This window comes from Episyrphus balteatus, chromosome 4 (genome assembly GCF_945859705.1).
Source record: "Episyrphus balteatus chromosome 4, idEpiBalt1.1, whole genome shotgun sequence".
In the NCBI taxonomy this organism is placed as follows: domain Eukaryota; kingdom Metazoa; phylum Arthropoda; class Insecta; order Diptera; family Syrphidae; genus Episyrphus; species Episyrphus balteatus.
The window spans coordinates 6,567,597-6,577,047 of NC_079137.1; the positions used below are offsets into that span (position 1 = coordinate 6,567,597).

General features: G+C 27.1%; 1 protein-coding gene across 1 annotated transcript in view; it reads right to left on the reverse strand.

Annotated features, from left to right (window-relative positions):
• The window catches only part of LOC129920238 (uncharacterized), a 222,849-nt gene extending 215,065 nt beyond the window's left edge, over positions 1–7,784 (reverse strand). Inside the window, exon 1 of the mRNA XM_056001497.1 lies at positions 6,245–7,784. The gene's annotated coding sequence lies outside the window, so the exon portion shown is untranslated. The remainder of the gene's footprint in view (positions 1–6,244) is intronic.
• Between the last annotated feature and the right edge of the window lie 1,667 nt (positions 7,785–9,451).

Here is a 9,451-nt window from a genome sequence, read left to right on the forward strand (position 1 = left end):
CATGTAAAATTGTTATCTCGAGTTCGATTTTTTTTACGAATCCTAAACTTGCCCTAGAGTACCTATATCGCAAGTAAAAAATACAAAAAGTATCAAAGAAAATATAGAAAAAAGGGAAAATTTTTGAATGTTTTGTTTTACTCAAAGTAAGAGTTTTTTTTTTAGTGATTTCTACACAAAAAAAAAATCAATTTTGTATGTATGCAACAAAAAAATGAAAAAAAGGCAAAAAATTACTATATTTAATACGAGCATGTTACAAAATTTAAATAGATTTGGCCATTCAAATGCTCCATTAAAGATTTTTTTAAAGTTCTTGCAAAGTTAAAAAATTTACCCAAAAAGTATAACTGACGATTTTCTTGTAAAAACTGGATATTCTGTTATAAAGAGAGCTCACACAAAGAGAAGATAATCACAAATATTATCATAGAAAAATTCAAACAATATATAGTGGTAAAAACACAACCCTGAGGCACATCTGCTTTTATTTCAAAACTATTTAAGAAGCTATATAAGAAAAAACTTCAAATTTTCGATATTAAATAGAGCATTTATAAATTATTGACCTTCTCAAAAGCAGCTTTTCAGTCAACAAAGCAAAATGTATAGTTTTTTTTATTGTTTTCAATAAACTTTCTTACAATGCTTAAAATATTGAAAATTTGACTTGAAAAATACTCAAACGATTCCACAAATTCCTTTATTTTTAATAAGAAATTTTTGAAATTTGCCATTCAATTTTGAACTAAAATTAAATTTCTGAAATCAAACAAAAATAATAAGGAAGAAAAATTAAACAAAAGATGCGTATACACCACAGTGTACATATTAAAATGAAATACGAGTATTTGTTTTTTTTTTTCTACGTTGTATCTAAAGTTTAATTAATTATAATACAAAAAAAAAAAAAATATTTAAAATATTGCAATGATTGACAAGCTCACAAAATTACAAAAACAATAATTTTTTGTTGAATGCTTATATTCGCAGGTTGTTATTTAATGTTTGACATTTTATATTTATTGAGGTGATTAATTTCATTTGACACATAAAAAATATTTGAAAATACTGCAAATTAAAAACTGTTCAGTGGTCATATTTAATTAAATAAAATTATAAAAGCTGTCAAAATCATTGAGGTGGGAAATTTGAAGGTCCCAATTATTAAAAAAAATGAATAAAGATTTTATGCTCAAGTATTGTTTTTATGTTATCGCGATATAAGCTCATAAGCAGATAGAAAACAAGTATGTATCAAATTAGTTTAAAAACTTTGAAAATAAGTTTGCCTAAAAGGATTCGGTTAAAGCTCTGGTTTTAATATTGTGTACCCAAATTTGTCACCTAAATGATTTTTCTTCATAATTAAAAAAAAACAGTTCTGAACGGCTCTTCAAAAAAACTTCTCTTTTCTCTATATCTTTTTTAAGGTAAAAATGATGTGTCTGTCATATGAATGAATTAACCTTAAAATAATCCTCCAAAATGTGTAAGCACCATTTTTTTTAATTTCTGACAAAAGTATATCTCACACACATCTGTTTTTCTCGTCAATTAACCAAAAGCAATTGAAGGAGAGTAACCTTTTTAAAAATTCAACAAAAAAAAAAACTTCCCGTCATTAATGATGGAATTAAAATTAAGCTTAAAACATAATTAAAGAAGGATTTTAAAGAAGTCCTTACTGACAGACAGATGGATGTGCCCTTCTGTGTTTGGATTATCCATTTGAATATAAAATGATTTTCGTATTCGAGAATGTTTTGTTTTCTTTTGTTGTTTTGTTTATTTCATTTTCAATACTCACGGATTTTCAATTTGAAGGATACGATTGATTAAGCACATTACTCCTAAGTATTTACGTTTTCAATTAGCTTAGAGGGTTTTTTCTATCTTTCTTTCTTTCTGTTGGTGGTGAATTCATTTGGAAAATTTATATATTTACTTAACAATGCAGTGTTTTGCACAATTTTACGCTGTCAAAACAGATAGAGATTGAATTTCTAGATGGAAATGGTGTTTTCTTTTCTTTCTTTTTTTTTTTTAACTCAACTCGTGCGAAATACAAAGCAATAGGAATGAGAACATTAAATTGTTGTCATGTTTAAAAGGGTGTTAAATCAAAAATTCCACTAAAATACTTGATTTAAAATGATGGAAATTTTTCAAACAAAATTGATAGCGTTGAAATGTGATATTCTTTTGTTTATTAACTATTCAGAAGAATAAACGTTTGTCTGAATGAATAATTAATATAAGGAAATATTTGGAATTTTTAAGGAATTAACTTTGAAATGAAATAGATATTGCTGGAGAGATACATTAAATTACTATACTTTATTACAAAAAGTTGGATTGTCCTTTAATTTCATTTTATCCAGTGTCAAAGTCACATGCCATCACCTTACTTTTATCAGCCTTTAACTTCATCCTCTCTTGTTTTTGGAGGTTTCCCATATTTATTTATCAGTTAAACATTTTTTGGACACATTTATATTTAGCCAAACCTAAAACATAAAATAAGCCACTTAAAAAAAATCAAATTACTATTATTACTAGAACTTGAGTTTTATGACCTTCAATTGAAGTTATTATAGTTTTTCTATATAAAATAAATATCATTTCAACAAGTTAATCCAGTGAGTGATGGTAATTGTTATTATATTCGGCTTACTATTTAACTCTATTTTTCAGCTTTTGTGAATTCAATGAAAAAGTTATTAATTGGGAATTACTTATATCAAATTTTGTCCATTAAATAATTTTAATATAAATTAAAAAAATTGAAATAATGTATAATGACCCTGCAAATTCCCATAAAATAATCATTTGGTATAAATAGTTATTTGATTTCAATTAATGTTCTTATCGAAGTTGGCTTTATGTAAAGAGAAGTCATTTAAATGGGTCAATATTTTCGTTCATAATGATAATTACAGCCAGTTTTCTTTGTAAGAACGAAATTGTAAAAAAAAAACGAAATGAATTTCACATTATAAAGTGTAAACTAGCCAAATCTAAACAAAAAAGCTTATTTAGTTATTCAACGACCCCTTAATGAGGCATTAAGCGACAGCAGGAGTAGGGTAACCATAATTTTGGTATTGTTGAGTTCTAATTACACTATAACGATGAAAAATCAATTGCTTAGTTACTCTGTCTATACTACAGTGCAAGTATTTTTGGGGCATTGCAATTTTCACGAAAACGACTTCAACAATTTCAAAATAAAATTCTTTTAAGATGATTTTTTTTTTTTCGAAAATCATTATTAACAATAGGTATCTCTTATTCTGTCCCATTTATTTTCTCCTTCACAAATTCAATTTCAACAAAATTTCTAAAGGGTAATTCCATGAAAAAGTGGACACGAATTTTGAACAAATTATGCAGTCTTTTTTACTTTTTTTAGTAGCAAATTACTATTTACAAACGGCAACTCTTTATGCAAGTTGCAAGAAAAGATTCTTTGTTGTATTCCCTTATGGATAGACATAAAATTCAGGGAGTTTAATAATCTTAAAGCATTTTTATAGCATAAGCTTGCCAACAACAGAAGAATTTCACATGAAAATGACGGAAAAACAAGCAAACTGAAAATATGATGAGTCTAATAGTGACGATGACAATATCCCCTCGTGAGTGCTAAAATAAGTTATCATTAAAGCAAGCTTCGTTACACACTACTCGATTAAAAAAAAACTTGAGTGAAAATGCATCTTTCCTTTACTTTTAGAACTACAAATCGCAGGTAACATGAGTTACCAAAATAATGTAACGTGAGTTACCTAAATATTTTAAAATTTTTCCTCGAAATATTGAAAAAATGTTTGGTTTTGTCACTCATATAAAAAGCTTGTAATTTTGTATGTATGGAATCTTCATTGAAAACAAATTGAGATTCTTAATTTCACATAAAAACTTCATACTGTCGGACTCTTAAAATTCGTGTCCGATTTTTGTAACGTGAGTTACCATCAAACTTTTATTTTTCCCAAGCAAATGTTAAAAATAAAGACAATTTTTTTAGTTAATTATGAAAGTAATAGTTATGCTCCATTCATGGATAGTAATTTCGTATCAATTTACATTAAAATTGAAAAAAAAAAATATTATTTATGTGTTGGAAATTTTTGTGAATGTATCGTGAGTTACCATGGAATTGCCCTAAACAAGAATTTATATAAATCAAAAATTTAAATTTAAAAAAAAAAATATTTATAGGTAGATTCTGGATTGAAAAAAATTTAAATTTTCATTTTTTCGAAAACGGGACACTAAATTTTTAAATTTTGGTTTTAAATGTTTATTTTTTTTTTTTTTCAAAACTGTTCTTTTTTTTTTTGTTGAAGCTGTTCATTTTTGAGATTTTATTTATAATATTTTTTAAAATTGAGTAATTACAGAATATTAAAAAAAATTGTTTTCCCTTTAGATCCTCAATTAATAGAAAGAAATAGAAGTCCTTAAAATTGGAACAAAAATTCATTGAATGTTTTTGATATTTTGTTATTTAAATTTGTATATAAAAAAACTTTAAATAAAATAAAAAAACAAAAAGTACTTAAAAGCATCAAATTAATTTTTAAAGAAAAAAAAAAACAACTTAGGGATATATTTTATTTGGGTACAATTAGAATAACCAAAACCTAAAAAGTCAGCTTTACTATTTCCTGAAAAATTTATTTCATAATTCGAAGTGCTGCTAATTATTTTTGAAAACTAACTAAGTTAATTTTTACCAATACTTTTTGAAAAAAAAAAATAATAAAAAAAATGCTTTTAGTAGTTATTATCAATTACCGCTTAAAGTTAAATTTTCAAAAAAAAAAAATCATCGGACTGATTTTTAAAACTAACCTAATACAGTTCGTTAAAATTGAATCAGTAGTTTTGGAAAACATCTTAAATTTCAAAAAATGGACAAAATGATTCTGTATCAATTTTTGAAGAAAAAAAAAAAATTGTTTACCCACTCTTTGTTTAAATAATAAAAATACATGAATATTTTGTATCAAAATCGAAGGACAGATTTTGAAAAAAAGAAGAAGAAGAAAATATACCAAAATAGGTATATTTTTTGCCATAAAAAACACTTCCAAGAATTTTTCTATAGTCTCCAAAAAAATCTCAATGTGTAAAAATCTTCAAAAAATAAATCTGTTTTTTTATTTTTCTACATGAAATGTTTGTAAAAAACTAGCTTTTCAGCTTTTAAAACAATATTACTAATGTGAAGTACTGGAATTTTGCTTTTAGAACAAATATTTTGAAAACAAAAATCTTTCAACACACAGTATTTATCTTTCTAAGAGACCATTAGACAGTATTGAAGGAATCATATTCCTTATCTTTGTGATTCTTATCACGGAATCGATATTTATACCATCTCTGAATTTTCTTTATAGTATGTACCTAGTGCCTACAATCGCAGAATAAAAACAAAGAAAATATCTCTAAAAGAAAAAAAAAAAAATTGCAAATACTGTAACTCCCCAACCTCCCTCATCGAAACAAAAAAATTATATTAAAAAGGGTGTCATCCCAAAGTGATATTTCTTTTTGTTTTTTTTTTTTTCGTATCTATTTGAACTCTTTTTTTGTTCTGTTAAATTATTTAGTTTTCTTCTGTTATTTATAGAAATGTATACCATTTAGAATTTTCAAATTCCATTAACAAAGATAAAAAGGATTCAAAATCAAGTCGTGCGTATATTTTATTATTATGTTTGTTTTCTTTCTTATTCTTATTCTTCTTCTTATTATTTATTTTTTTTCTTAAGTTTCTATCTACGAGTGTTTCTGTTTTCACTTAAAATAAAAAAATCTTTCTTAAAAAAAATTGCAAAAAAAAAAAGAAAACCGAAATTCAATAGAAACATTTCTTTGTGTTTTTTAATTTTTTGCTCCCCTCTTGTGTTATTTTTTTATTGAGCAAGGACACATCCTTGCACATATACTATTCTCAATATAACCCCTGTATATACTTTTTGTATTATAGAAAAAAAAAATTAATAATAAGGTCAAGGTTGAAAAGATGTGAAACTAATTTTTTTTTATTATTTTCTTTCTTTTGTTTAGTTTTCGCACAAAATTTAATTTCAAGGCTGGATAAGTTTTTTTTATTTATTCAATTTTTTCAAAAAAAAATAAAACACTTAAATCCAATAAAGTGTTTACCCCCTCTAAAAAAAATTAATGAAATTAAAAAACAAAATATAAACTCGAAAAACCTACTTACATTCCACAATTAACATTCAAGCCATCATCCTCCTCTCTCTCAAGTTGGTACACGTGAATATTTGTTTTTTTTTTTTTTGCTTCCTTCGTTTCCTTTTATTTTTGCTAAAAACTCATAGACTTTTTCTCTATCAAATTAAAAAGCCAAGCAAACACACAGGTACACTGACTGTATTGGGGTAGGTTGAAGGGGGCTTCTCACTTTTATTTCTCGTAATTCACAGCAGAAAATTCTAAACTAAATTTTCTTTCACTCAAAAATTACTTCAACAGTTACTCAAGAGCATACAAAACAAAAAACACCAACAAACTGTATAAGGAAAAAACCATAGGTTTGGTGTAGTAGAAGGTAGTAAGTGCTCAAGCTAGAGAAGGGAACACTTTGAAACAAAACTTGTTCACTATAATTTTTTTTTTTTCTATTTTCTTTTAATTCACAGAAGGAAATTTAAAGAAAAAAAAAAAAACTTCTTTCCTCAGATACTCATTTGGCTCAACAGCAGGCACTACTCACTTGAGTATGTCACGAGGAGAATAGAAAAACTACATTAACAGGTAAAGTGCTGGCTGCGGCAGTGACTGACTGCTCCTCCTCTCCTTCACTCTCCTTAAAAAGGATCGTTTTTTTTTTTTTCTTTCACTACTTTTCTTTCCACTCAACCACCATTGACACTAATTTTGTATTTAAATACTAAAACCAAATACAAAAAAAACATATTTTACATTGATAAACGGTTTAGGTAGACGACTTTCCCGCCCGGTTTGACAAAGCACCTCTTTTCTTTTTTAATTATCACTCAAAAAACACGAGTTTTGAAGTACTACTCCTTGTCGCAACTCTTGTTAGGTTGTTCTTCCTTCTTTCTTTGTGCTTAAATGGCATAAAGAGACGATAGAATATTTCATATCCTTTTTTTAATGGGCAATTATTCGCACTCAGACATTGCAATTTATTATTTTATTTATTTTTTGATTGACACATAAAACAAAAAATGCCTCTAACAACAACAAATACAAAAAAAAAACACCCATAACCACCAGATGAGGCTTTTTAATTATTCTTAACAAAAAAAAAACAGGATGTTTACATTTCGAAGCTTTGTATCCTCGGGACGAATGTGTGAATACCACGACAACGAGGAGCGAATTTATTATGTGTGCCTCTCTATACTTTGGGTGGAAAAAATAAAAAACACTTTGAAAAAGGTCAAGAAGAGAGATACGAACCAACAAAAAAAAAAACAACTATGATAAAACAAATAAAAGCTTCAACCTCGTTGCTCCTTGATGATGGATCAAAGCCAAGAGGAGACAACACATACCAAAGAATAACCGAAACCGAAACGAAAAATTTTAATCCATTTTGCGAGTCAAGTTGTGTTTGGTGTTCGTTGTGTTTTGTGGTGAATGGAAGAGATACCCCCAAAAAAAAAGAAGCACAAGAAAGTGTTTTTTTTTTTTTTTTGGAATATACACTTTTTTCTGTACTCCTTGATCCCCAAAAAAGAAAGAAAATATCCCGAAAATAGATAACAGACTTTTTTCAATTTTTTTTTTTTTTTTTTTTTTTTTAGTTTGGTTTCAAAAAAAAAATTTTAATTTGCGGCCTCGTTTTGTGGTTTTTATGGCTCACGACGACATTTATCACCGACACAATATTTTCATGACAGGATTTTTTTCAGTTATTCGTTTATTTAAATTGGGAATAGGTACCAGTATTATATCCTCTTCGATACGAGAACTTATTTTTAACAGGAAGGAATTGTGTGTGGTAGAATCTTTTTTTTTTGGTATCAATAACGACTATCATCAACAAAGCGACAGCCAAACCACCCGTTTCAAAAGTCACGATTAAACTGGAAAAACTTCGGTACTAGCTTTTTTTTCAACAGAGAAATTCTGATGCGCAGCATCCTTTTTTGAATTTTGTAGATGGGGGGAGTTTTTCAAAGATACACTAAATCGTGGTGGATTATTTGATTTTGGATGAGAAATGAATGTGGATTCTGTTGGAGTTTCTTTATCATTGTGCAGAATTCTGCAAAATGTGTACAAGAGTTTATCATGGGTTGGTTTTTAGGATTGCTCTTGAAGGACTACGTTGAGGTAGTTCTTGAAGACTAACAAGTATCAACATTTTCTTAAAACAGATAGGAAATAATTTACAAATCCTAAGACTTTTATAGAAAGAAAAGGTTACTGGAAATATTAAATATTTTTGAAATACTAAATATTTTTAGGACAAAAAAAAAGAGGATTATTTCTTACATCCACCATTCAGAAAAAGACACACGAATAAACTTTAAATATTTATTCCTTATTGAGTCAACAGTTGAATACTGCTCACACTTGCCCCCAAATTGTGACCAGTTTTCGACCGCAATAGGCGTTTATCATTTAAAGCCTCTTAAAGTTCTTTAAATTTTAACATTTAACGGAATCCACTAGATAGTCAAGTGTGTATTTAAAAATTTACTGATTTAATAGAAATTTATCAAGAATTTCCCCCTGGACATTGTTAATTCTGTTATCATGAAGAATCTCCCCCTCTGAATTGATTCCTAAGAAACAAACAACACAATCAAATGACTCTCAATTTTTGTCGGAATAGGTACCAATAAATTCTGAGAGAATTTTTTCTTTTAGCAAATTTGAAGGGAGGGAAACATTTTCCGTAATTTTTTTTTCTTTTTTTTGTTTGTGATAACTTTAAACAGCAATAGGGGAAGTAATATTACTGTGTTAAAGATTGGGGTGGAGATTAGTTCACAGAAAGTTGAACTTCCTATCTTTTTGCCATGAATATAACAAAGAGCAAGTTTCTTTAAGCGAAGGAATGTGTTTGCATGATAATACTTAAAAGCTATGCCATTTTTTTTTTTACTAGCATTGTTAATTCTATTTATTTTAAGAAGCTCGCTAATCACTAGATTAAGTTTATTCAGCTTTTAAAACATGAGAATTTATATAGAAAACATTAATAGAACCTACATTCTAAAACAGTTTTTTGAACTATCGAACTATCGATGTTTTTGATACCGTGAAAAGTATTGGACCAAAGAACCTTCCTTGTGGAACTCCAAAAATAAATACATTTAGTTCCATTAGGTCTTTTTTGAATATTGAGAGTAAATATATGTATATCCAGTTTTTGATCAAACAATTAACAACTAACTGTTTTTTCTTAAGTTAAAAAAAAAATTTTTTG